The sequence below is a fragment of the Rhipicephalus microplus genome, chromosome 4, assembly GCF_043290135.1.
Source record: "Rhipicephalus microplus isolate Deutch F79 chromosome 4, USDA_Rmic, whole genome shotgun sequence".
In the NCBI taxonomy this organism is placed as follows: domain Eukaryota; kingdom Metazoa; phylum Arthropoda; class Arachnida; order Ixodida; family Ixodidae; genus Rhipicephalus; species Rhipicephalus microplus.
Genome location: NC_134703.1, coordinates 168,076,255 through 168,100,238, shown reverse-complemented (window position 1 = coordinate 168,100,238; position 23,984 = coordinate 168,076,255). Strand labels below are relative to the sequence as shown.

The window sequence follows — 23,984 nt, the reverse complement described above, 5'->3', positions numbered from 1 at the left end:
GCTGTCGCGTGAGCTGCACGAGAGGTGCAGCGCAGTAGCTAGAAAAATGACGATGATGATGAATGGCGATGATGATGACGCTACACATATAAGCCGGCAACAATGGTACGAACCCTGCCATGCGGTGGACAGGCAGCTAAGTCTAATTCTTAGTAAAACATGAAGTTTTTTACGATTTCTGCTCGATACCGAAGACAACGAAACCGCCCAACAAGAAACCATCAACAAACTCATCCATGCATACAAGGGAGCCGACGATGAGATTGTTATCGAGGTAGAGCTCAAATGCATTTCTCAGGCTCCTACTCAGCAGCATCCAGATTATACGGGCCGGGTCATCACCACTCTAGACGAAGAAGTCATCGAAGCAGATGTCCGTGCCGCCCTACAAAAACTTGTCACCAAATGTGCACCAGGTCCTGACAACATCACGAACAAGATAATACGTGATTTGGACGATGAGTCGATCACGAATATCACAGACTACAATAAAAAATTCGCAGATCCCACGTGCAGCAGCAATCGATTATATGCGAAGCATGAATAGGAAATGTTGTTATGCCACTAAAAAATCAGCGCAATGTTACGAGGTGGAGTTAAATGATGTCATACAAGACCTGCGTGTCATGATTATCATGTTTGGATGCGTCGTTTACCTTCGGCTTCTATTCACGTCAGGTAATACCAAACTTAGTTTATGCGGAGCCAATGAAAGAGCCGCGAACATGCTATAAGCGTAGTATGTTTGCGTGTTCTTACATGACACGCGTGTCAGGATTATCTTGTTTGTACCAGTCATACATTTCGTCACCCATTGTATTCACGCAACACCGAATTTGATATATGTGGAGCTAGCAAAACAGCCGTGAGAGCATCATGAAGGACCCAATATACTTCATTATAGCGTTGACGCGCGCGCACGCGTCAGGGCACAGCGACGCTACGTTAGAAGAACGGGGAGAACTCTAGTCTGGCGCCAGGCACGGCCAGCGCGACCAGCTTCCGCGGCCCGACAGCAACCGGCCACAAAATGCGACATGCCGCATTTCACGCCGATGCCTAGAGTAACATTACTCTATGCCGATGCGTTACCCAGACAACACTGCGCTCCCGAGTTTCATGACGGAAGGACGCCGGATGCGCTGAAACGCGCCTGCGTCAAAGCAACGCAGCGTGGCAAGACACTGCGAGTATGTGGCAGGACAGGGGGCTGGCGTGGCAACGCCGGCGTGACGCGACAAAATGAACGCCTGCGAGCACGTGCACCGCGTCATGTCGAAATGTATTGCCGCCTTGACTGTGTCATTTAGTCGTGTTGTCACATGACACGCATCTCATGATTATTATGTTTGCTCCAGTCACATACCTTCCGCATCCATTGGCGTCCCCCGTAATACCGAATTTGGCATGTATTGAGCTAGTGAAATGGCCTCGAGCAACCTTTCTCATTCGTGCTTCGCATATCATCGATTCCCGCTCTACGTGGGAATCTGCCATTATTAAAGACGACAGTCTATCTCGGGGAACTTCAACGGAAAAATTTTGCTCTGTCTGTTTGTCTGTCTGTCTGTACGTTTGTATGTTTGTCCACCATAAAGATACCTCAAACGGCGCTAAACGGCCAACCCCATCCGCAGCGCACACCAACATTGCTCAAGGTTTTGCGTTCATAGCTGTGCGATTGTCAATTAAAAAGCAATTATTGCGCATATCTGAGGCGCAAGAACAACGCATCGATGTTTTGTACGTCAGCCTTTATACTGGAAGAGGCACACACAAGTAACTCTAAGGAGTGTAGCACTTATCGCGCTGCGCTGACAGTGCAACGCGATGTTCAGAAAGGTGTTTCCACCGCTTTGCTACGACGTCACGCTGGTAGCACCTGCCCGTCGTTCTGCGTTCTACTCCTTATCACCTCCGAGACTCGCTCGCATCTTTTTCCGTGGGCTGCACGCCTTCGTTCTCGAAGATAACTGCCAGATGGCGCTTGTGTTTAACGTGCCTCGATGCACTCGTTCGCCTCCGCTACACGCTCGAGGCACCCTTACGCAGCGCCTCTGGAATACCATTCAGCGATTTTCTTGCACAGAACATCAAATAAACGTTTTGTTCTCTCTCTCAAGACGCAAGGCTAACGTCTTTCGACGACATTTAGTAGGTAACATGCCGATTGGCAACCAATTCTTTTCCTTACCACATTCAACACGGAGACAAACACGACATACCACGTGGTATCCAAACCAAGCCCACAGTACCACCCACACTAAGAAACATGCACCTTGAACTCAACAAGAGCAGACGTGCCAGTAGAGCCAGAGTCATGTCAAAGATGTTGAGGCGCAACCATGAGGCGGTCTTTGTCGACGCAGCACTCTACCAGGAACGTCACCTCTTCCTGCTGTCGTACACCACATAACCAATGCAAAGGTAGTGCGTCCATCATCAGACGGAACGTAGAAACGGAAAGGGAAGTGGCTATCGCGATGGCCATAGCTCACACTAACGCCTTGTGTGTAATCAGCGACTCAGAGACAGCCGTTTGAAACTACGCATGTGGCAGAATCTCCCCCGAAGCATTGTGGATACTTACCCCCCTATTTAGAACGTCCCTTCACTCAACGCTTCACCTTCACTTGAGAAAGCCGATGGGAGCGCCGTCTCCAGGCAGGGCAAGGCACTGGGTATCAGCGATAATCTGCTGCGATTCTTGAATAGCTCAGCGTCAGTTTCCGCCGAGCAGCGGCGCAGTGCTCAACTCGGTCAACGGATGGGGGAAAGTCGTGTCGAGGAGCGTTTCGGAATTTGGGGGTTAGTACAGGCAAAATACACGAGGCGGACAAATACATGCATATCCTGTGGTTTCCTGCCCACACACTACTAGGTGACCTGGAGGACAAGGCGAATGAAGTGGCGCACAATGCGGCTCGAGGTCTTACGTTCCGAGTCGCGTCAGAAGAAGCGGCCACCCAAACGGACCTTTCTGCACCGGTGTGAGAAAGGGACGGTCGGCTCACTAAGTTCAATGACATAACTCAACACTATCGACTTCAGAGGCGGAAGCACCCTCCGCCTCCGCAAGCTAAATCGGGCCCAGTTCATTCATTGGCGGCGGCTACTAGCACATACACGAACGCCGTCATCATGCACCACATATATCCCGACGCCCGTAGTTATAATCTATGCCAGTACTGTACCAGCAGAGCCACTCTTTACCATATCCTATGGAAATGTTCAGAATTAGTGAGAAATTCTCGGGTCGCGGCCTGTGATGAAGACCTTTGGGCGCGTTGGCGGACTGCGCTGCTCACTCTGGGCTTGGACAAGCAACCTTGGGCGATCTAGCACGCCAAGGAAGCTGCCGGAAGACACGGTCCCTCTGTTAGCACCTAGGTGGGAGCCCAGCCCAGCATTCTGCCTGAAATTAAAAAAGTCTCTCTCTCTCTCTCTCTCTCTCTCTCAAATAACCACAAGCTCCGAAACAAAAAGTTGGCGCATTTTTTCCCCGCGTGACCAACCTCCTTCTACGCGCAATCACCTGAACTCGGCGATCAGTAACGTGACGCAGCACGCAGCTCGTCTATTGATCTCAAGAAACAGTGATGAAATTGTAGTGCCATCATCACCATCATCATTTTTTCCATCACCGCGCCGCGTCTCTCGCGCAGCTGGCGCGAGCTCGAGCTGCGCGAGGAGGACGAGCTGACACGCCTGGCGTGGCGGACGCTGGTAGCCGACGTGGCTCCGCTTCAGGCCTGCAATAAAGTGGCGAGATCAGCACGGCCCCATCGGCCGCCTTCGACGTCTTCTCACGCCTCTCCTTCTCTCGCCGCTACATTGGTGACCCGGAGAACACGCCCTTCGCCTAGCAGCCCGCGGCCATGTTCCCGCAACTCTGCCCGCCAGTGCCACCGTTCCAATCGACCTACCCCAAGGTATGGTTTATGCAGCTCGACGCCGTTCTTGCGGTGAATGGCATCACGGACCAGCTGCTGATGCACGCCATTCTTCTCGACGCCCTACCGGTAGAGTTGCGCCATCTCGCTGCCACTTCAAGCACCAGCCCGCAGCCTTACGATGCCCTCTGCACTGCGGTGCTCGCCCGCAGCGGCAACACATACCGTCCGCTTCCGTTTACCCGCACCAGGCAGGTTTCCCCGGCGTCGCAGAGCAAGGTACGAACCGGTCCGCAGCCCTCCATTGACCGCTACCTTGGTACCCCGGCTTCGACTACTTCTACACCTGATCCGGTCGCAGAAACATCTACTCCTGCACCTGATCACGACCGCGAGGTAGAAGACTCCCCCACTGCGACTGACCTTCCCTCCGAGAGGTACATTCCCTCAGAGCCCCCGTGCAGAGCTTCATCACACGTACCTGCTACCTGCACGTTTTCCAAGAAAGCGACGGCACGCGACACCGTGGCCCTCGCCGTTTCCGCGACCACCAGCTCAGACGTCTCGGCCTCCTCCTCGCCGCAGCTGCTGGTCAGCTCCTCGACGGTGCCCCCTGCCGCTCCGCCACCTGCCACTGGTGCCAGCAATGGCCTGCCGGGTGCCTCGCTACATTCCACTCGCACCTACCCGGCCAGCAGCCGACCACACTCGGCATCCCCGGCCCCTGTCCCTGTCTCTGTTTCGTGGTCTACGACGGGCCCCAGCGCCGTGCCTTCGCGGAGCCAGAGCCTGCCCTAAATGCTCGCCCGCAATGACCTCACGTACCAACCGCTTCCAGGGGCCCGCGACTTTGGGGTTGTCACTGCGTCGCAACGTGTGCTACCAACCGTGGCCCCACCAGACTCCATGACGGCCACCTTGCCACCCGCCTCGGAGCCTGGCACAGGTGACCTTTCACCCGTTATTGACCTCCCGACTTCCTCTCGTCTGGCCACTAGCGACGCGTGTCCCGCGTATGAACTGCCCACGACATCTGTGGAGCCAACTCAACTGCCTACGACATCTGTTGAGCCAACTGAGCTGCCTACGACGTCTGACCAGCCAACTGAACTGTCTATGACGTCTGTCAAGTCAACCGACCCAACTACAACCACTGTGGAGCCAACTGAAAGCATGGGAACAAGCACTGCCACCAGTCCACCAGCGTCGAATACCTCGACAATGACTGAGGCGACAACTGAACCCGTCTTTCCTGCACAGCCTCCCATGACGCCATTTCCCGTGGTCCGCGTATTCGGCACGGCGACGAACGAGTCGCAGCCGCTGCCTGGGGACGGCGTGTGTGACTACACCTTCTGCGACGGCCTCTACGACACCGGCCCGTTTGACACGCTTTACAGCCCGCACTTTAGTGCATCAGTTGAGCACGTTCTCAGTCACGCGTCGCTTCACAGCGTCACTGAGTACGGCCTCTCTTTCGCCTACAGAAACGCATCACAAGTGGCGCGAGACCTCGAAATTTCAGAGGTGCTTTCCACGATTGAAGACCTCTGAGACCGAGCCATCCGCCATTACGCATTTCTTTCCATCGAGCGCTTACTTCTTCGTCCACTGTGCAACTCTCAGTGTCGCCCACCAGAGACCCACTGGTTCCCGATGGTCACTACACGTTGACAAACTGGACTTGCCAAAGGAACATTTTATGGACTGCCGTTCATGTACATAGCATTTGTCACCCTCTTTCTTTTTTTCATATGCGTTCAAATCGCGCAAAGCGCTAGGGGGGGAGCCCTGTAGTGCCATCATCACCATCATCATTTTTTCCATCACCGCGCCGCGTCTCTCGCGCAGCTGGCGCGAGCTCGAGCTGCGCGAGGAGGACGAGCTGACACGCCTGACGTGGCGGACGCTGGTAGCCGACGTGGCTCCGCTTCAGGCCAGCAATAAAGTGGAGAGATCAGCACGGCCCCATCGGCCGCCTTCGACGTCTTCTCACGTCTCTCCTTCTCTCGCCGCTACAAAATCAACGTCACCGATCGCCGAGTTGACGTCACTACGCGTACAAGAAGGTTGGTCAGGTGTACGAAAGATGCGCGAGCTTTTTCTGCGCGTTTCAGAACCTGTTGACTAGGCCTTAAGTTTAAATTTGTCTGCTTTCTTTTTTATTTAAGGAAGGAAAATACAGTACGTACATGAATAGTGAAACCGACACGCCCTCGCATGACGCGACTCAAGCGCTCCAAGCGAATGTTTATCAACACACACTTGGAATCATACGTTTATTACCCACTTGGCAGCATAAACTACAAACAACACGGCTATATTTGACATCACTTCACTAAAAGGTATACGTTAGAAAAAGAAAGCCGACAGGAAAAGTATTTGTAATATCAGAAGCAGAAGTACTGAGGATTAGGCACCCAATCCATCAAATATATTGTGCATATACTTGGTCAAGCATTGCAGCCGTTTTTCTACACCTGAGATATAAATCCACAATTCCTTCATTCGCTCAGGTCCTTCCTCAGTTAACCGCAACAATCTTTCGCCTTTTACTAAAGATTGCCGCGGGGAAGGACATCCTAATGAGCCACTAGGCCAATTTTTGGGAGGCCTTGCCCATTTGGGCGAAGCCTAACAGAGAAATCAAAAGACAGAACTGGAGAATTTACGCCCTCTTCCACTAATGGGATCCTTTAGTGGCCTGCGTGATGGTGAATGGGGAGACTTGAGGTTAACGCTTCCATGCAAGTGGAGCACAGCATGGATTCACTCTAGTTCCTCTTACTCGTCCCGCACTCTTGTCGATGATGAAAACATTTTATAATGAAAAATTAAAGAAAACTGCGCGGGTCGGTATTTCAGGACGCCTAACTTATGGTACCTCTGGGACAACCCGGGCCCCGAGAATGAGGGCACGGCAGACCTCCGGGGCGCCGTGACGAAGGGTGCCTTCCCACTGCTTTGGAGTTCGGGTGGACCGAAGGATTGGCGGGAGCGGAGGGAAGTAAACGGCGGAGCATTCTACGGTAACGTAGAATGCTCCGCCGTTTGCTCAGCCTGGACAAGCATCAGTATAACAAGTCGGGTATATTTTATTCATGAATGGAAGGTTCGGAAAAGTTCGGGTCTGCAGTTGGCGAAGTGCAACAGCCTCCTCGCGTGTGAAGAGGTCTGGTGGGAGTTGGTGTCGTTGGCGTATGTAATATTGTGTGACTTCTTGACATGTGAGAAGTGGGGAACCTGGCTCTGTGTGGGCCTTCTCACTGTACGAGGCCGCTCGGAGCGTGAGTTCTTGAGCAGCCGCATAGGTGCGTTCATTACCCAACAGTGAGGCATGACCAGGAGTTTAGAGCAGGTGTATGATGTGGCTGCTCTATGAAGCAACTTTGGATGTGCGTTAGAGAATAGAATGGAAGCTATGGGGAATGCCCGACATGCCACTTGCGAATTGGTTACTATGTAGTATGTTTCCTCGGGGAGGCACAAGGTGTGATGTATCGCCAAAGTAACCGCCGGGAGCTCGCCCGAATTTGTGGTTGAACATGGGGGAGATATTGAGGCCGCACTTACAATCTCATAAGTGCTGCTAACGACCACCGCTGTGTGTCTGTTTGTCGTGCGAGCCGCGTCCGTGTAGTAGACCTCATTCTCGTCAACGTCACTTAGGGTGCGATTCAGGTAGCTCAACCGCGCCCACCGACGACCGATGTTACTCTCAGGGTGCATGTTGCGTGGCAGTCGATGTACGCGAAGCGCTTGAGCTATTTCAAGTGGCACGGAAGTACCCTGTGTTTCCGGAGGTTGAGGGGGGACTAGGTGATCCAGGTGGTGGAGTACGTGTCTACCCGTTGGTGTGAGAAGAAGGCGTTGGCGCTGACTAATCGACTGGGGCTCGAGTGCTTCAGTGAGGGGATTGTGCACTCCTAGTGACAAAAGGCGCTGCGTAGAAGTACAGGGCGGAACGCCCAGAGCTGCCTCCATGGCCTGACGGATGAGTGTGTTCACCCGTTCATGTTGTCCTTGCATCATCCTGTGAAATGGAAGGTGATAACTCAGGCGGCTTATAATGCACGCAGCCACTAGTCGAAGCATGTCCCGCTCCCCAAGTCTCGAGCGTCTAATATTTACGCGTCGGAGCATGGCGATGATCTACTCCGTCTGGCGGGAGAGTATGGAGATGAGTGTCGTGCCCTGCCATCTGCTTCAACGTAAGGTCCAAGGATGCATGCTCGCTCTACCTGCGGGATAGGTGTTCCTTCGAAGTTTACATTGATGTGGGGTGGCGGATTTTTACGGCGGCCACGAAAGACAAGAAGCTCATACTTGTTCGGAGGACAAGTGAAGCCACCCCGTCGAGCATAGTCTCACACGACCTCTACAGCTTGTTCAAGCAGGTCTAGAATTTTACCATCGGAACCCCGAAACGTCTACAACATGATATCGTCAGCATAGATGGCATGGTGCAGGTCCTAAGCTTGGTCAAGCTGTTTAGGGAAGCCTTACGTAGTGATAATAAATAATGTTGGTGAAATCGCAGCTTCTTGAGGGGTGCCTCAGCTTAGGAGGTGGATGATGCTGGAGTGATGCGGGCCTATACAATTGTTGCAGCGCGATCACGAAGAAAGGCTCTGAATTAGTTTTAAACTTGAACGCCACAGCGTGATTCAGCGAGTTTGCTGGAAATGAGGTCGTGCTCCACATTGTCAAAGGCCGACTTATAGTCCAGCGCAAAAAAAGCGTGGGTTTGGATATCCCGCGACGGACTCAAGACTTGCTCTTTCAACTGAAGCAACACATCTTGCTTGGATAAGTGCGAGCAAAAACATAACTGCATATGCGAGACGAAAGAATGGCTCTCGAGAAATGGCTGCAAGTGCCGCGTGACATGTTAAATGAGCTTGCCTATACATGACGTAAGGAAAATCGGTCGTAAATCTTTGACGGAGGTGGGTTTCCCCGGTTTCCGGGTGTGGGAAATTTCCGTATGTGACGATGCTTGGGGTAGCGTGCCGTTCCGCCAATGCTCGTGAAACGTGTCCACCGGGTGCGTAAGGTCTGCTTCGTTGAGATTTCGAAGGGTCGTGTATCGGATGTGGTCAGTACTGGGCGATGAAATCTTGCGGACATCTTCTAACACTGAGCGGGCCTCTTGAATTGTGATTTCAGCATTAAGGGCACTGGGCGAATCTTTGTCGTATTGGTATGAGTGGTACTGGGGACTCGCTCCCGAAGGGATATAACCTGCTTTTAATTGACGCAGGAGATGGTCAGGAGAGTCTATAAACGCATGAGTGAGGACATACAACCATTTTTGACTCTGCGCCTTCGTGCCGGTCTATAAGTGCTCGGAGAATGTCCCATGTCTTAGCAGTACTCAGGATGCCGGCAAGACGATTACAAAATCTCCTCCAGTTGTTTCTCGTGAAAGTCGGGGCGTATCCCTGGGCTTTTCGGGTGATACGCTCAATCAGGAGCTTCAGTTTGCGATTTAGGTGCTGACGCTTCCAACACTTTGTCAGTCATCTTCTAGCGTCCCACAATGGGAGAAGGTGCGAGTCGACGTCGGGATGGACGGGCATTGTGGTGATCGACTGCCTGGTGGCATCGAGGTCAGCCGTGAGGGCCGCGAGCCAGTCGTCGTAGCCATCCACTTCTGGACTGGCAGTCCGTAGCTCTAGAATTTTATCCCAGTTCGTTATACGAAATTTACGTTCAGGCTGGCGCGAACTGGCAAGAGAAAGGGCGGTTTCGATGATACGATGGTCCACTCCCAAATGTTTCGTCTAAGGACCCACTTAAGATTACTGCGCCAACACTTACTGAATTCTCTAAAAAGGTAATAAAAATTGTGCGTGCGGGAACGAGGAGAACTTTATATATTTAGAATGAAAAGCCTTTCGCTGCGTTTGGTGTGCGTGATTATCTTAATAATTTAATGGAGAATGTCAGTGGCGACCGAATGTAGGCCTACTGTAAGACGGTTAGTCAAAGTGCCTCTATGAGACCTAAATCGCTACTGTAAACTTTGAAACCTGCAAGAGAGGGGGCGCAGTTGGGCTCCTGAAGGAGTATGAAGTCGGGAGCCATTGATGTCATGGCAATGTATTGCTGCAGAGGGCGCCGCTTGCGGCGGAACCCCCTGCAGTTCCTTTGCCAGGCCACAAGATGGTACAGGTTACGCGTCGCCATCTTCACTTCAGGGCGTGTGTATGGGTGGGAACAATTTGTGTTTGGTGCGAGTGTTAGAGAAGAATGAGTTCCCGGCGTATTTCTTGCATGCTTCGCTCAGTTTGTTTCTGTATTTCGGTAGACAGAGCGGTGACACTGTTACTTAAGGTTTAGAACGTCGCTATTGTGTTGTTGAGTGTGTCCTGCAGTGCAGATACTGCCTGATTGAGCATACACTCTCGGTCAGATGCCGGGTAACGAACGGCATATAGGCGGCGTGCTCCCGCGTTTTGACTAAAATCCTGTCTATAGGGAGCCCAGCAATAAAAAAATACCCGTGACAGCCGGGCTCCGTGGAATTAATGCATACAGCCGGTAAGAGCAGGGGCAGGAAGGAAAAAAAGAAACATTGGCCCTGTATCTGTATGTTCATCTGCAAATATCGTCGAAAGACGATAATCTTGCTTGTGGACAGAGCGAATAAAACATTTATTTGGTGTTCTGCGCAGGAAAATTGGCGAATGGTATTCTGGAGGCGTATGCAGTGCCTCGAGTATGCAATGGAGACGAACGAGCGCACCTAGTTCCTTCACACTTGAGACATGAGCGCTATTTGGCAGTTATCTTGTAAAACGATACACGGGGCTCTGAGACGGTCGTGCACGCCCGTCTCAGATAAAGCGTCTCAGATAAAGCGTTCATACTTGCGCAATTGTCAATTAGAAAGCAATTATTGTGCATGTCTGGGGCACCATAACGACACGTGTATATTCTGCATGTGCATCTTTTACTATAAAAGGCATACATAGGTAATTTTAAGGACCGTAGTGCTTATCACGCTGCACTGACCATGCAACGCTTGCACAAAAAGGGGAGTGTTTCCAACGCTTTGCTAAGAGGCGACGGTGGTGGCCCTGACCCGTCGCCTTGCGTTCTACACCTTATTTACGTTCAGGCTGGCGCGAACTGGCAAGAGAAAGGGCGGTTTCGATGATACGATGGTCCACTCCCAAATGTTTCGTCTAAGGACCCACTTAAGATTACTGCGCCAACACTTACTGAATTCTCTAAAAAGGTAATAAAAATTGTGCGTGCGGGAACGAGGAGAACTTTATATATTTAGAATGAAAAGCCTTTCGCTGCGTTTGGTGTGCGTGATTATCTTAATAATTTAATGGAGAATGTCAGTGGCGACCGAATGTAGGCCTACTGTAAGACGGTTAGTCAAAGTGCCTCTATGAGACCTAAATCGCTACTGTAAACTTTGAAACCTGCAAGAGAGGGGGCGCAGTTGGGCTCCTGAAGGAGTATGAAGTCGGGAGCCATTGATGTCATGGCAATGTATTGCTGCAGAGGGCGCCGCTTGCGGCGGAACCCCCTGCAGTTCCTTTGCCAGGCCACAAGATGGTACAGGTTACGCGTCGCCATCTTCACTTCAGGGCGTGTGTATGGGTGGGAACAATTTGTGTTTGGTGCGAGTGTTAGAGAAGAATGAGTTCCCGGCGTATTTCTTGCATGCTTCGCTCAGTTTGTTTCTGTATTTCGGTAGACAGAGCGGTGACACTGTTACTTAAGGTTTAGAACGTCGCTATTGTGTTGTTGAGTGTGTCCTGCAGTGCAGATACTGCCTGATTGAGCATACACTCTCGGTCAGATGCCGGGTAACGAACGGCATATAGGCGGCGTGCTCCCGCGTTTTGACTAAAATCCTGTCTATAGGGAGCCCAGCAATAAAAAAATACCCGTGACAGCCGGGCTCCGTGGAATTAATGCATACAGCCGGTAAGAGCAGGGGCAGGAAGGAAAAAAAGAAACATTGGCCCTGTATCTGTATGTTCATCTGCAAATATCGTCGAAAGACGATAATCTTGCTTGTGGACAGAGCGAATAAAACATTTATTTGGTGTTCTGCGCAGGAAAATTGGCGAATGGTATTCTGGAGGCGTATGCAGTGCCTCGAGTATGCAATGGAGACGAACGAGCGCACCTAGTTCCTTCACACTTGAGACATGAGCGCTATTTGGCAGTTATCTTGTAAAACGATACACGGGGCTCTGAGACGGTCGTGCACGCCCGTCTCAGATAAAGCGTCTCAGATAAAGCGTTCATACTTGCGCACTTGTCAATTAGAAAGCAATTATTGTGCATGTCTGGGGCACCATAACGACACGTGTATATTCTGCATGTGCATCTTTTACTATAAAAGGCATACATAGGTAATTTTAAGGACCGTAGTGCTTATCACGCTGCACTGACCATGCAACGCTTGCACAAAAAGGGGAGTGTTTCCAACGCTTTGCTAAGAGGCGACGGTGGTGGCCCTGACCCGTCGCCTTGCGTTCTACACCTTATCCCTTCCGAGACGGGCACGCACACCCGTCTCAGAGCCACGCGCTTCTTTTTCCGAAAAAACTGCCAGATGGCGCTCATGTCTCACATTTGACTGTTCGGACTGTCACGGTGGATGGACGTGTTTTTTGAGCGCTCCCGATCGACTGCGCAAATAAGTTGTTTTGCATGTTTTGAGCTTGCCATTATAATTAAAAGGCAGCAGTTAAAATCCCTGTAGCACTTATTTTATTGTACGGCTTTTCGGGGATCAGTCACCAGGTATTTATTAAATTGTGCGTGTGTGTTTGATTTTTTTGTTTTTTTTTGTTTTTTTCTTTTGCCACCCAGAGGGGGAGATGCACGTGCATTGAACATGCACATTTTTGTAGGAGAGCTTAGACTTTCTCTTTTTCGTAGGGCAGACCTCGAGTTTTGTAATTATCGAGTGAGACAAGTCATAGGGACAATTGGTGTCGGAAAGACATGATTAAAAAGACCGTGAAGTGTTCAGGATGTGGGGTGGCTTTGAAAGTGGACCCAGGTGTGGACCCAAGTGGACCCAAGAAGAGGCTGACGCGAAGTGTAGGCAATGTGAGGTCGAGGAGAAAATGGAGAAAATGATGGTTGCCAGAGTGACCTGCTGATGAGAATCGCCGAACTCGAAATTGCGTTGGCGACAAACCAAGAGAAAACGATGGCTATGGAAGTAAGGCTGAAGTCCGCCGAGGAAGCACTAGCCAAGGTGAACAGAGGAGCAGCCTACGAAGAAAACAGTAGGGAACCGGCAACCAGAACGGCGGAGAAGAAAGAGCAAGCAGCTTCGGAAAAAACAGGTTCAGCCGGTTCAATTGTCGCAAGGCCCAGCTTGAGCGAGGTAGTAGTGGGGCTGGGAGGAGACAAAGCAGCCGGCATCACAGGTGCAAGTAGCCCCCAGGGTCATGACGCTCCAGCTGAAAAGTCACAGCATGTGATAATCGCCGGGGACTCGAATTTAAATCGATGCACAAAAACCATCAAAGAGAGGGTAAAATGTGACAAGAAGGTTGCAGTAGGGGCGTTCCCAGGATGCAAGCTGGAAGCAGTCATGAGGCAAGCGAGCGCAAAACTCAAAACTACAGCTGTTAGACAAAACCTCGTGACAATTTTAGGTGGTTTACAACGATGTCTTAAATAAAGATACACCAGGACTAGCAACCACACTGGCGAAAGGCTTCGATGACATGAGAGCCACTTCTCCTCAGGTACAGGTAGTGATATGCACGATACCGGAGGTACCGGTGCGTGATAGCAACCTGCAGAGAGCGGTTGTCAAGGCAAACCAAGAGATATGGCGGATGAGTCAAGAAAAAGGCTTTGAGGTGGTGGAAATAAACAGAGAGGTGCATAGGTGGGGTGGTTTTCAACGAGACAGAATTCATTTCGATGGGCGACTAGGTCATGAGGTGGGTTGATGACTTGCAGGACGCGCAGTAGCTTTTTTGGGGGGCAAGCAGGCCCTTCGTGGTGCAGGATAGCTACTAACGAGGAAAAAACCCAGGGAGACTCTTTGACAGGTGGTATGGACAGATACGATTCCGAAGTGGCACCAGTATTTAAGATAGGTTGAGTGCGGGGCAGAAATATACGTAGCCACGAGCGCCGAGCCAATTCAGACATAGCGTATACTAACATGCAGGGTGGTAAGAACAGGCTGAAGTGAGAAGAGACAGAAAAACAGCTAAGGGAGGAGAAGCCTATGGTATAGAGTTTTGTAAAACACATCTCAGGGACATGCAACAACCTCCTAACAATGCAGACTACGCGTGGGAATATTGTAATAGAACAGAAGGCAGCAGAAAGGTGGGTGGTATTGGGGCATTCATTCATAAACGTACAGATTGGCAAAGGGTCAAGCAGGAGTGCAATGAACATTTATGGCTGAAAGGGAAAGTGGCAGGGCAAATGACAGTCCTTGGTTTCGTGTACTTGTGGACGGGAGCAAAAGCTAGAGAGGAAAACCAGGAAATGGTGGAGTGTATATCAAATGAGATTCAGGACTAAGGAGGAGAGTGCGAGATAACTATACTAGGAGATATGAATGCGCACATAGAACAAATAGATGGGTATACCAACACGACAGGCAAAATGATCATGGATATGTGTGAAAGGCTTGATTTGATCATTTGCAACACTACCGAGAAGTGTGAAGGGCAAATAACAAGGGAAGTAGGAAGGCTGCAGTTGACGATAGATTACGCACTGATATCACATTGGATATATGATAAGCTCAGGAAAATGCACATAGATGAAGGTGGCTCCAGAAGTCTGGGTAGTGATCACAAACGTATCAAGCTCAGTTTTGGAAGAGCAGTGAAAGTGGGAAGGAGACAAGATGAGCAGCTACAGGAAAATTGTTATTCAGAAAGGCAAATTGAAATAGGCACTAAACAAATTAAGAAAGTAATCACTAAGTATAATAAAACAGTGTGGACATACACGAATCTAATTAGACTGTTTGAGCTAGAGCTTGCTAAGGCACGTGACAAGTCACCCCGGAAAAGAAGGCACAAAACCCAAAAGTTGGTGGGATGACGAAGTTAAGAGAGCCATAGCAAAACGTCAGAAAGCCTCTAGGGAACACAGACATGCTAAGCAGCGGGGTGAACCGACAAATGATGTTGAAAGAAAATGGGAAATGTTTCTAAGATGTAGAAGGGAAGCATCTCTCCTGATCAATGAAAAGATTAATAGAAAGGGTACTCAGTGGCTGGCAGAAGTAGATAAAAAGGACAGAAAGGCAGCTGCGAAATTTTGGAACCATCAAAACTCCCTAAGAAATGAGACGAGCCTACAGCAGAGATTTATAACTACAGCTCAAGGTGCTAGGCTAGAAGGGGACGAAGCTATAGAATATATAAGAACAAGGGTGACAGAAAAGTTTCAACAAAGAAGTGCTTTACGCACCACAATAGACAAGGATGAATCAAGTGGCACAATAGCTCCATTTTCACAACGAGAGTGCGAAAGGGTTGAGAAAAGGGTTCCTAGTAGTACGTCAACAGGCGTAGATGGGATTTCAATTATGCTGATAAAAGGCATTAGGTCCGAAGTCTAAGCAGGCTTTGAGAGAGGCAGGGAACAAAGTAATAATCGATGGAGAAGTTCTCGATGGATGGAAACTTAACAGGATGAGCATGGTCTATAAAGGAAAGGGAGGAAAGCTGACATAAACGGCTACCGTTCTATAACAGTGACATCAGTCATCTACAGGCTGGCGATGCAGATTATAAAGGAAAGAGGGCAGGCATAAATAGAGGTTGAGGAAGTGCGGGGGGAACTCCAGAATGGGTTTCAGAAACACAGGAGGTTGGAAGACAATCTGTTCTCACTGACGCAGTACATCGAAATAGCAGGAAAAGAACGCAGGCCCCTGTGGCTAGCATTTTTGGATATCAAGGGAGCGTACGATAGCGTGGTTCAACAGGGCTTGGGGGGAATACTGGACAAACTAGGCGTGGAAGATATAGTCACTAATCTTTTAAAGGATATCTCTAAATGTAACAAGGTAGTTATAAAGTAGGAAAAACAGGTATCCAAGCCTGCAGAGGTACAACAGGGGCTTAAGCAGGGGTGTCCCCTGTCAACCTTATTATTCATGATGTACATACAAGGATTAGAGGCCAAGTTAGAGGGAAGTGGACTGGGTTTCAACCTCTATTTCGTCAAACAAGGAAAACTCATTCAGAAGGCACTAGCAGCATTGATGTACGCAGATGATAGTGCTAATGGCCGACAACAAGGAAGATTTGCAGATATTGGTGGACATCTGCGGTAATGAGGGAGATAGGTTAGATTTCAGATTCAGTAAGGAAAAATCAGCAGTCATGATTTTTATTGACAATGAAGGTAGTGAGCTTACAATACAGGAGGTCACGCTTGAGATAACAGATAAATACAAATATCTGGGCGTATGGATAAGCAATGGGGCCGAGTACCTTAGGGAAGACGAAACATACGTGACGACACAAGGTAACAGGAATGAAGCGGTAATGAAAAACAGGGCACTGTGAAATTACAATAGGTATGATGTTGTGAGAGGAATATGGAAAGGGGTCATGGTTCCTGGTCTGATGATCGGCAATGCAGTCATGTGCATGAGATCAGAAGATCAAGCAAGATTAGAAATTAAGCAACGTGGAATAGGTAGGCTTGCCCTAGGAGCTCACGGGAAAACACCAAATCAGGGAGTGCAAGGTGATATGGGATGGACATCATTTGAGGGCAGGGAAGCTAGCAGCAAGATAAAATTTGAGAAGCGATTGAGAGAAACGGGGGAGGAGCGTTGGGCAAAGAAGGTTTTCAGCTACTTGTACAAGAAGAATGTCGATACAAAATGGAGGAAGCGAACCAGAAAGTTGACTGGTAAACACTTAGAAAAACAGCAGGGGGCCAAACCAAAAACAATTATCCGTTAAGAAGAAGGTCAAGGAGGCTGAGACTGACATGTGGAGAATTGGCATGATTAGGAAGCCCGCACTAGTGTCTATGAAACATTTAAGCAGGAAATTGCCAAAGAAAGGGTCTCTGATAATATTCGGGGTAGTTCTCTACTGTTTGAGGCCAGGACGGGAGTATTGCGAACCAAGACATATCGGGCCATATACGAAGGGGTAGACACGGTATGCAGTGCGTGTGGAGTGGAAGAAGAAACTGTGGAACACTTAATAATGTTTTCAAAGGGATTCACCCTATAGTTCAGGATGATGGCGCAGAGTTCTTCAAAGCACTGGGGTTTAGGGACAGGGAGGGCAAGATAGACTTCAAGCAGGTAGAATTAACCAGAAGAAGGTTATCTCATCGGCGGCTAAAGTCAAGGCATAAGTGAAACCTAAACCCTTCAGTGCAAAGTGCGAATCCTCAACATCAGTATTTAAAGGGAAAAAATAGATCTAGTTTTATGGTTCATTAAATATTACGGCTTGGTGGTGCTAGCCACCACCCGATCTAAAGCTTACATCCATATCCATCCATCCATCCATCCATGACGAGACTTGATGCGCTCGTTCGCCTCCGCTGCACGCTCGAGGCACCCTAACGCAGCGCCTCCAGAATACTATTCACCAATTTTTTTGCACAGAACATCAAATAAATGTTTTCTTCACTCTCGCCACATGCAAGACTATCGTATTTTGATGACATTTGCAGGTTAACATGCAGATAGATGGCCATTTTTTGTTTTTTTTTTCCTTCCTGCACCTGCTCTTACCGGCTGTATGTGTTACTTCCGCGGCGCGCGGCTGTCACGGGTATTTTTTTATTGCTGGGTTCTCTATAGACAGGATTTGAGTCAAAACGCAGGAGCGCGCCGCCTATATGCCGTTCGTTATCCGGCAACTGACTGGGAGTGATGATCATTCAGGCAGTGTCTGCAATGCAGAACAACCTAACCGACACAGTAGCGACGCTCTAAACTTTAATAGGTAACAGTGTCTTCACTGTGTCTACCGAAATACAGCAACAAACTGAGCGATACATGCAACAAATGCGCCGGAGCTCACCCCTGCTCTAAAACTCGCACCAAACACAAATCGTTCCAACCCATACACACGCCCTGCGTATCTTAGAAGTGAAGATCGCGATGCGTAACCCGTATCATCTTGTGGTCTGGCAATGGAACTGCAGAGAGTTCCGCCGCAAGCGGGGCCTTCTGCAGAAGTACATTGCCATTACCTCAATGGCTCCCCACGTCAAACTCCTTCAGGAGCCCAACTGCATCCCCTCTCTTGCAGGTTTGAAGTGTACGGTAGCGATTCGGGTCTAATAAGGGCACTTGTGTCTAACCGTCTCACAGTACGCCTACATTCGGTCGCCATTGACATTCCCCATCAAATTATAGAAGCAATCACACACACCAAATGCAGCGAATGTCTTTTCATTCTAAATATTTACATTTCTCCTCTTTCCCACACGCGCAATTTTCATTACCTTTTTTACAGAATTTAGTAACCTTGGTAATACGCTGTTGATTTGCGGAGATTTCAACGCAGCGCACTCGGTTTGGGGATATCCTAAGAACACTGGAAAAGGAACAAAAGTGTGGGACACCATATGCATTAATTGCTTCGCGATGCTCACTGATCTCACACAACCAAGCCACGCCGGGAATAGCGTCTCGCGAGATACGTGTCCCGATCCCACGATGATTCGCGGTACTGGCGCAGTCAACTCAAGTGGTTCCTTATACGAAACTCTTGGAAGTGACCACCATATCATCGCAACCGCCCTTCCTCATGACAGTTCGCACCGGCCTGAACGTAATGTTCGTATAATAAACTGGGATAAATTTCTAGAGCTACGGACGGCCAGTTCAGAAGTGGATGGCTACGACGACTCGCTCGCGGCCCTTACGGCTGACCTCGATGCCACCACGCAGTCGATCACCACAATGCCCATCAATCCTGACGTCGTCCCACACTCTTCCACTTGTGGGACGCAAGAAGGTGACCGACAAAGCGTTGAAAGCGTCAGCGCCTAAATCGCAAACTGAAACTTCAGATTGCGCGTATCACTCGACAAGCCCCGGAATACGCCCACACTCTCACGAGAAACAAGTGGAGGAATTTAGTAGTCGTCTTGCCGGCACCCTGAGTACTGCTAAGACATGGAACATTCTCCGAGCACTTATAGACCGGCAAAAAAGGCACAGACACAAAAACGATTGCATGTCCTCACTCATTCGTTTATAAACTCGCCTGAACGCCTCCTGTATGAATTAAAGGCACGTTATATTCCTTCGGGAGTGAGTCTCCAGTATCACTCGTACCCATACGACATAGATTCGCTCAGTGCCCTAGATGCCGAAGTCAAAATTCGAGAGGTCCGCTCCATGTTAGAAGATGTCCGCAGGAATTCATCGCCCGGTACTAAACACATCCCGTACACGACCCTTCGATATCTCAACCACGTAGATCTTACGCACCAGGTGGACACGTTTGACGAGCACTGGCAGAACGGCACGCTACCCCAAGCAGGGCGACATGCGGAAATTTCCCTCATCCCGAAACCAGGGAAACCAATATCCGTCGAAGATTTACGACCGATTTTCCTTACGTCATGTATAGGCAAGCTCATTGAACATGTTGTCCTGCAGCACTTGCATCCATTGCTCGAGAGCCAGTATTTCTTCTCGCATACGCATTTTGGACTTCGCTCGCGCTTGCCCAAGCAAGATGTGTTGCTCCAGTTGAAAGAGCAGGTCTTGGGTCCGTGGCGGGGTGTTCAAACCCACGCTTTATTTTCGCTGGACTTTAAGTCGGCCTTCGACAATGTGGAGCACGACGTTATTTCCAGCAACCTCGCCGAATCGCGCTGCAGCGTTCACATTTATAACTATGTCGGAGCCTTTCTTCGTGATCGCACTGCAAAAATTGGTATAGGCCCACATCGCTTGAGTATCATCTACCTCCCAGGCAGAGGCACCCCTTAGGAAGCTGTGATTTCACCAGCATTATTCAATATCGCTACGTTAGGTCTCCCTAACCTACTTGATCAAACTTAGGACCTCCACCATGCCATCTATGCCGACGATATCACGCTGTGGACGTTTCGGGGTTCCGACGGTGAAATACAAGACCGGCTTCAACAAGCGGTAGAGGTCGTGTCAGACTATGCTTGACGGGGTGGCCTCACTTGTGCTCCAAACAAGTCTGAGCTCCTTGTCTTTCGCGGCCACCGTGAAAATCCGCCGCCCCACATCAATGGAAACGTCGAAGAAACATATATCCCGCAGGTAGAGCGAGCACGCATCCTTGGACATTACGTTGAAGCAGATGGCAGGGCACGACACACCGTCTCCATGCTCTTCCGCCAGAAGGAGCAGATCGTCGCCATGCTCCAACGCGTAAATAATAGACGCTCGGTACTTGGGGAGTGGGACATGCTTTGACTAGTGGCTGCGTGCATTATAGGCCGCTTCAGTTATCACCTTTCATTTCACTGGCTGGCGCAGGGACAATATGAACGTGTGGCCACAATAATCCGTAAGCCCATGAAGGTCGCTCTGGGCGTTCCGCACTATACTTCTACGCAGCGCCTTTTGTGACTAGGAACACACAATACCATCACTGAAGTACTCAAGGCTCAGTGGATTAGTCAGCGCCAACGCCTTCGTCTCACACAAATGGGTAGACACGTACTCCACCACCTGCGTCACACAGTCTCCCCTGAACCTCCGGAAACGCAGGGTACTTCCGTGCCATTCTAAATAGCTCAAGCGCTTCGCGTACATCCTCTGCCACGCATCATGTACCCTGAGCGTAACATTGGTCTTCGGTGGTCACGGTTGAGCTACCTGACTCGCACTCTCAGTGACGTTGACGAAAATAGGGTCTACTAAACAGATGCGGCTCGTACGACAAACGAACACACAGCAGTGGTCGTAAGCGGCACTCATAAGATTGTAAGGGCAGCTTTAATATCTCTCCCATCTTCAGCCACAAATTCGGGCGAGCTCCTGGCGGTTACTATGGCGATACAGCACACCTTGTGCCTCCCCGCGGAAACGTGCTACATACTGACCAATTCGCAAGCGGCATGTCAGGCTTTTCTAACAGGTCATGGCATTCCCGAATGCTCCCATTCTATTCTTTTACGCTTATCCAAAGTTGCTTCACACAACAGTCACAGCATACACCTTCTCTAGACTCCTGGTCATGTCTCACTGTCAGGTAATGAACGCGCTCATGCAGCTGCTCGAGAACTGACCCTCCGATCGGCCTCGCACTGTGAATGCGGCCAACACCGAGCCAGGGTTCCCACTTCTCACATATCACAAAGTCACACAACATTACATACGCCAACGACACCAACCCCCACCACACTCCTTCACAAGCGAGGAGGCTGCTGCACTTCGCCAACTGCAGACCCGAAATTTTCCGAACCTCCAATTTTTGAATAAAATATACCCGACTCATACTGATGAATGTCCAGGCTGTGGCGCTATCCCCATAACCTTTCGCGTTACCGTAGAGTGCTCCGCCGCTCACTTCCCTCCCCTTCCTCCAATCCTTCGGTCCACCCGTACCCCATAGCAGTGGGAAGGCACCCTTCGGGACGGTGCTTCTGAGGTCTGCCGGGCCCTCATTCTAGGGGCTCTGGCGGTCCCAGAGGTTACCATAGGTTAGGTGTCTTGAAATAGGGGGCCGTGCCGTTTGCTTTGATTTTTCATAATAAAATGTTTTCATCATCGACAAGAGTACGGGATGAGTAAGACGAACTAGAGTGAATCTATGTTGTGCTCCACTTGCAAAGATGCGTTAGCCTCAAGTCTCCCCATGCACTGTTACGCAGGCTACTCAAGGATCTCAATAGTGGAAGAGTGCGTAAATTCTCCAGTTCTCTCTTTTGATTTCTCTGTTAAGCCTCGCTCAAACGGGCGAGGCCTCCCAGACAATTGGCCTAGAGGCTCATTATGGTGTCCTTCCCCACGGCAATCTTCAATAAAAGGCGAAAGATTGGTGTGATTAAGTGAGGAAGGACCTGAGTCGGTGAAGGAATTCTGAGATTCATTCTGAGGTGCTCAAAAACGGCTGCGGTACTTGACCAAGTGTATGCAGAAGGTATTTGTAGGATTGGGCGCTTAATCCTCAATACTTCTTATAATACTAATACCTTTCCTGCCACTTTTCTCTTTCTTTCTAACGTATACCTTTTAGTAAAGTGATGTTAAATATAGCCATGTTCTTTGTAGTTTATGCCGCCAAGTTGGTTATAAACGTATTGATCCGAGTGTGTGTTGATAAACATTCGCTTGGAGTGCTTGAATAGCGTCATGCAAGGGCGTTTCGATTTCACTATTCACGTAATTACTGTGTTTTCTCTTCTTGAACAAAAAAAGGAACACCAGGAAATTTAAACTTAAAAAGCCAGTCAACAGGCTGTGAAATGCGCAGAAAAAAATGGCAGCATACCCATGGAGTGAATGATGGAGAGTTGGGCGAAACATCTGTCTATCCATTCGTTCTTGCTTCCGTCCATGCGTGCGTCTGTGTGGCCACCCGTGCGTCCATCCACCTGTCCATGCGTGCGTCTGGTCGTGCGTGCGCACGTCCATCTGTGCGTTCATCCCTGCATTCATCCATGCATCTGCTTCTGCGTACGTCCATGCGTTCATGCGTCCGTGCAGCCATCCATGCGTCCGTCCATGCATATGTCTGTGTGTCTGTTCGTCCACCTATTCAACATTCCAAGTGCCACCATCTCGCATTTTTTCATCGTATATTCCTCATATAGAAGCACCGCCATTCAGCGCACATTCCAAGGACTGAACAAGAGGTGGCACACGCACGCTTTCCTATGGTTTGCGCTTCGTGTCTACTTCCCACCTTTTGCCACCTCGAGTTCATGGTATATAATAGTTCACTGTAATCATGACATTGCGGCCCAACGCTCGCTAAACCTTTATCAAACCAGGAAGTTACGCTCAGCGAGTATAACGTAGCAACCCTTTCTTGTCAGACAGTGCTCAATGTACATGCCAATGAATGCTCAGGGGGAATGAGAGACACGAGATTTCAGCTTTTAGTTAACGCGCACGCTGCAAAAGTTTTATTCTTCAACAACGCACAAAAGAAATCTCTCACCCGCACTTTTCTTGGAGGTCAAAATGTAAGACTTGTTACACACTACTACTACGACTACGAGGGACCAACGGGTGTTGCTATAAAGAACTTCGCCCTTGACGAGAGATCTTCACGTTCCTCTCCGAGGAGCTTTTCTTCCTCGGAAAGCACGAGTTTCTGCGGCATTGGTCATGCCCTATCGTCAAGGTGGAACACGAAAGGATACAACTCATTTTTCGACCGACTTAGTGCTAAGCAGCGCCCGTTGAGCTAAGCAGCGCCGTATGATTTTATTTGTTACATATCGTGTTTCATTGCATCTATTGTATCGTTATACCATTGTATCATGATCTCGCATTGAGTTCTTGTGTATGTATAAGCCAATATTGTCATGTACATTAGAGCAAATGTCTTCACTGTAACGTAGTGATGTTAGTCGTGAAAGATAGATGTGCCGAAGTGTATGTGCTCTGTTACTGGAATGGTATGAAGCCTTTGTGTCCTGTACATGCTGTAAATAAATTTTTTCTACACAAAAAGCTCTTCCTATAGCCAGGTCACCTGTCAATGTCTGATTAGTGCATGTAATCAGTATGTGTTTACTATTTCTGTGTGTTTGTGTAAGTCCCATATGGGTGTGAGCTCTTGTATATATGTTCTTCATTCGAACGCTGTAAGTTATGTTACTTTTATGAATATTGATACCTGTTGTACATATTTCCTAACATCTTCACCAAGTCTTGTAAATTCTGTACATATATCATCATCTAGATTGTCCATATTGTGATTATTGTACATATGTAGTGTATGTAGTTATTAGTACCATGGACTATGGACACCCTACGGACTTAGAGACTTGTTTAAATGCGTAATGTATGTTGTGCTTTGTCAATTGTTTGTTATCGTGCCTGTTGCACAGACGCTCGTCCTTTAGGTTCGTTGCGTCCCATGATAGAATAAACTTTTTCTAAACACACAAAAGCTCTCGCAT

The 23,984-nt window shown here is 49.2% G+C and overlaps 2 non-coding genes across 2 annotated transcripts; one reads left to right on the top strand and one right to left on the bottom strand.

The window, feature by feature from the left end:
- Nucleotides 1–6,401: 6,401 nt before the first annotated feature.
- LOC119173046 (U5 spliceosomal RNA) lies at nucleotides 6,402–6,525 on the top strand. Its single transcript, XR_005109999.1, has one exon. It is a non-coding gene; the product is annotated as a U5 spliceosomal RNA (small nuclear RNA).
- A 15,267-nt stretch (nucleotides 6,526–21,792) lies between these two features.
- On the bottom strand, nucleotides 21,793–21,919 carry LOC119173051 (U5 spliceosomal RNA). Its single transcript, XR_005110003.1, has one exon. It is a non-coding gene; the product is annotated as a U5 spliceosomal RNA (small nuclear RNA).
- Nucleotides 21,920–23,984: the final 2,065 nt, after the last annotated feature.